The following is a 4,153-nucleotide window of genomic DNA, read 5'->3' on the forward strand; positions in this document are numbered from 1 at the left end:
CAGGGTCTTGCGCTTCCTGGGCAAGCGCTCTACCACTGAGCTAAATCCCCAACCCCCCATCTTCTAGCTCTTAATTCTGCATTCTTTGTCTTTGATGTTCCCGAACCTTACTGGGAGGGGCTGGTTGTGAAGAAGACGCCCCATAAAGAGCTGAGCAGGCTGTCTCTTATCTTTTGCATTTTGACCAGCTGAGAGTCATCTTTGATTGCTGCCTAGGGCAAAAAGCAGTTTCTCTGACGAAGTTTTGTCACAGCTCAGATCTAAGAATGTTGTGGTTTGCCCTGGAGTTATCTGTATTTTGATGCTAATTCCACTGTCCCTAGGATGGCTGCCTACTCAAGACTCAGGTGACTTCACCAGAACCTTCTGCCCATTTAATTTGTAAAATACATGTGAGGGCAGGTACAGGGTAGAAGGAGGCCTGTCATTGGGTGAGAAAGAAGGATGGGCGGGAGAAAAGTTTGAAGGAAGAGAAGACTAGAACTGAGAGAAGAAGAATTAGGAGGGACAGAGGGAGAAGCCTCGGCAGAGAGAAAATGGAAGCTGACGTTAAGATTCCACTCTGTATTTACAGCTTGTTATTAATGTTCATAAGGGATGGATGGTACCGGGCTTCGTAATGTTTAGGTAGGCAATTGTATCTTATCAATTGGGTCAAAGGTTATTGTGTTGTGTGTTCTTTTATGTGATGGTTTGAGTGTAGGAAAGTGTACGGCGGCTGGAGACACTGGACCTCTGAGGAATTGGGATGTGTGTTTCTGGCATGGAAACCTGCCTTGGGAACTAGATAGGTAGAGAGATTGCTGCCAGGTTCAGAGAGAGGCCTTCGGCAGTGTGATATGGGATGGAGCAAAGCAGACGAGAGACTTTGCTGACTGAGAATTAAGATATCTAGCAGATATCTTGGGGCACCACGGTGCTGGATCTCGTGGGAGATAAAAGACAGCATTTTATTTTTTATATTTTTACAATAACAGATGTACTCAAACATAGTTGTTTACAAGGCAATTTAACCTGAAGAACTTTTAGCAAAGTAGCAGCAGGAGGTTCTACCTTAGGACCTGTAACTTCAGCAGCCCTGGGTTTTGACCAGGCCTATACTATCAAGCATGACATATCCCTCAGTAAAGCAGGTCTGTCATCCAGTCAGTGGAGCTAGCTACCCTCTAACAGCCATGCCACTAATGCACCAGTGAGTGCTACCTTGCTTCCAAACTAAATTTTACCACTAGCGTTAATCTGACAATTAGTAACCCTGTGGGGTTATATATGTCATAAACAAACAATCTATTTAAATTTAGTCACAAGGACTATGAATCCTTAATTTATACCATATGGAAGGGAGGAGTGGCTCTATATACTAACTGCAACTAGGTCTTCTATAGTGTTCTTCTTAGTATTTCAGTGTAGGAACAAGGAACAAAACACTATGAAAAACCTCCCGTTCTTGGCTTGTTCCCATACTGATATTCAGCTGCCTTCATGATACCCTCCAGGCCCACCTTCCTTAGCACAGTATCGCCCACTTCAGTCAGAGTCCTCTTATGTCTATTAGTAATCAAGAAAATGCCCCACATGTGATTCGATCTGACAGATCCAATTGATGGAAACTCTTTCCACCTGAATTTCCTATATCTGTATCTAATGGGCCTGGAACGGACCAGAAGATAGTTTATACATCTAGCTGTATTTCATGCACAGAGAAATTGAACCTTAAGGACATTAATTGCTTTTTCAGAAACCCACCAGGATGCTCAGTCTTGGTTGTCCACTTGGAAACCTCACCTGAAAAGAGGTTTAAACATCGATTAAAAACACTGACTGCATCAGATCGGATCAGGTCTGGGCATCATTTTCTTGATCACTAATTATGTCAAAGAACCCATACCAAAGTGGCCAGTACCATCCCTAGGCAGGTAAGTCTACTTTGTCAAGTAGATAGTTGAACCAGAACCACGTTGCCTGGAGGAGCCACAAGTAGCTAAGGATTTCATAGATGCGCAACAGAGCAGTGTAGGGTACATTTGCCCAATCTAGGTGTGCAGCTTGTATTTATATCAGTTGGGTTTTGTGTTCTTTGCACACTGGGGGTTGGAGATTTACCATTATAAACCTGGCTGGTCTATTATAAGTCTCTAGTGTTTTCATTTCACGGGGCTAAGGGGATCTGAGTGAGTGGTAGCTGGCTTTCTGTTGGCCAGCCACAGCAGGTAGACGGCCTGAGAAGGGCAAGCAATGGCTTCAGGAAAGACTGATTTGGTCAGCTTAGCAAGTGAAGACCCAACCCAGCTTGGCAGCAGGCTGGCCATGGGAAACAAGGCAAGAAGCCACTTGGGACTGACCGTCGGGGTGGGTAAGATCACTGAGGCCTGTATGTAGCAGGATTTAGTGTGGTTCATTTAAAAAAAAAAAAACTACACGCTACACTTACTAGCATAGGAACAAGCCAGAAGCAGAGTTGTTCCATAGTATGTTTCATCCATGTTCCTATCCTGATCTCTTGTTATGCTTCCTTTAATGATGGACTATAAGCTGTAAACTTAAAATTAAAATCTCTTCCTCCCCAAGTGGGCTTTGAGTCATGGTGTTTATCAAGGCAACGGAAAGCACATTAGTAATCTCCAGATAAAAACACTGAGCAACTTGGTGTTGAACAAAAAGCACCCTGCAGGAGAGTCCCAGGACTTGCTAATTGGCTGAGGTACATCCCGACTGATAGGTAGTTAATGCCTTGTGTACTCTACCTGTCAATCACCTGGGCCTCACTTCCTTTCCCTTCCCGTAAGACAGCAGCAGTAACAGGAACAAACAAAACTTTCTTGCAGAGCAACTGAGTTCTCCAGGATCCCATTTAGAGCACCTGCCACAGTGCACTCTAATTCACTGTTCTGCCTACTGTATCAGCCACTCTGGAGACCAGTCCTCTACAAACCACCTAACATCAACCATGTTCTTTCTTCAGGTTCCTTTCATACCCTCAAACACTACATTAGGTTGTGTGTGTGTGTGTGTGTGTGTGTGTGTGTGTCTGTCTCTCTGTCTCTGTGTCTCTGTCTCCTTTCTCTTGCCTCTCTTCTCTCTCTCTCCTACCCTCCACTCCACCATGAATACCCTCCACAACTTCAGGTAATCTTCAATGCTCTTTAAAGGCCCCATTTACTCTCATTTTAAAAATATATTTAATTTTTTTTTTTTTTTTTTTTTTTTGGGGTCGGGCAGATCGGGTTACCTAGGCATCCCGCAAAGTAGGCGGGTCACCTTAGATAGCAACCTTTACCCGCTCAAAAATTCGTCTCACATAAGCAGTGAGGACTCGGGCGTCACCCCGAGTCGTTATTTTCCTTACTCATAAGTTTAAGGCATATATTTAAATTTTTATTCCCGTCTGTGTGAACAAATGGTTTCATATGTATGTATTTATACTATGTGGGTGCCTGATACCTCCAGAGATGAAAAGAGGGCACAGGCCCGCCTGGAAGGGGAGTTATCGACTGTTGTGAGCCATCACGTTGGTGCAGGGAAGAAAACATGGTTCCTCTGCAGAAGCTCCGAGTGCTTTTAACCTCTGTGTTATCTTCCTAGCTCCATCGACTTGATCTTTGAGACAAGCTGGCTGCCTTGGCCTGATTGGTCTGGGACCACTTGAATGACTGGCCAATGAGCTCCGAGATTCCACTTGCCTTCATCTTCTGAGTTCTGGGATTGTAAGTTGCTGGTCCAGCTTGTTCATGTATATTCTGGAAGAACAAACTCATCCAGTCCCTCCTACTTACAAGGTATGTATTTTACCATTTGAGCTGTCTGCCTAGCCCGAGGGAGAGCCTTTACAATGCTAAATTCCCTGTAGATACTTAGGGCAAATAAAAAACTTCTTTCTTTTTCTTTTTCTGTTCTTTTTCTCCTCCCTTCCTTCCTTCCTTCCTTCCATCCTTTCTTCCTTTCTTCCTTCCTTTGGTTTTTTTCTTGAGACAGGGTTTCTCTGCATATCCCTGATTGCCCTGGAACTCTCTCTGTGGAGCAGACTGGCCTAGAACTTAAAGATCTGCCTGCTTCTGCCTCCAAAATACTGGGTTAAACGTGTGTGCCACCACCATCCAGATATGACCTTTTTTTAACACAGATTTTTCATCACATTGTTCTCCTCTCTGTATCC

At 44.1% G+C, this 4,153-nt stretch overlaps 1 non-coding gene across 1 annotated transcript; it reads right to left on the reverse strand.

The window, feature by feature from the left end:
• Positions 1-3,212: 3,212 nt before the first annotated feature.
• LOC116910754 lies at positions 3,213-3,363 on the reverse strand. Its single transcript, XR_004389265.1, has one exon. It is a non-coding gene; the product is annotated as a U12 minor spliceosomal RNA (small nuclear RNA).
• Positions 3,364-4,153: the final 790 nt, after the last annotated feature.

The sequence above is a fragment of the Rattus rattus genome, chromosome 9 (genome assembly GCF_011064425.1).
Source record: "Rattus rattus isolate New Zealand chromosome 9, Rrattus_CSIRO_v1, whole genome shotgun sequence".
Taxonomy (NCBI): domain Eukaryota; kingdom Metazoa; phylum Chordata; class Mammalia; order Rodentia; family Muridae; genus Rattus; species Rattus rattus.